Genomic DNA, 336 nt, shown 5'->3' on the forward strand with positions numbered 1-336 from the left:
CAAAATTAAAAATTAAAACAAAACTAAAACACCAACTAGCCCCACTGGCCTTGAGTCGGGAAGGGCTTGTGGGACCAGGCGCTGGGCCCCTCGCAGTCCATCCGCCTTTCGCAGCTCCAGCTGTGAGCCTGGTTTTAGTTCTAGGGCAGTGATGGCGAACCTACGACAGGCGTGTCAGAGGTGACACGCGAACTCATTTTTTGGGTTGATTTTTCTTTGTTAAATGGCATTTAAATATATACAATAAATATCAAAAATATAAGTCTTTGTTTTACTATGGTTGCCAGTTTGTATGAAAGCGAGATGTGAACGGGAGTGTCGGTGGGAGCAGGCCAG

This window comes from Myotis davidii, unplaced genomic scaffold (genome assembly GCF_000327345.1).
Source record: "Myotis davidii unplaced genomic scaffold, ASM32734v1 scaffold936, whole genome shotgun sequence".
Taxonomy (NCBI): Eukaryota; Metazoa; Chordata; class Mammalia; order Chiroptera; family Vespertilionidae; genus Myotis; species Myotis davidii.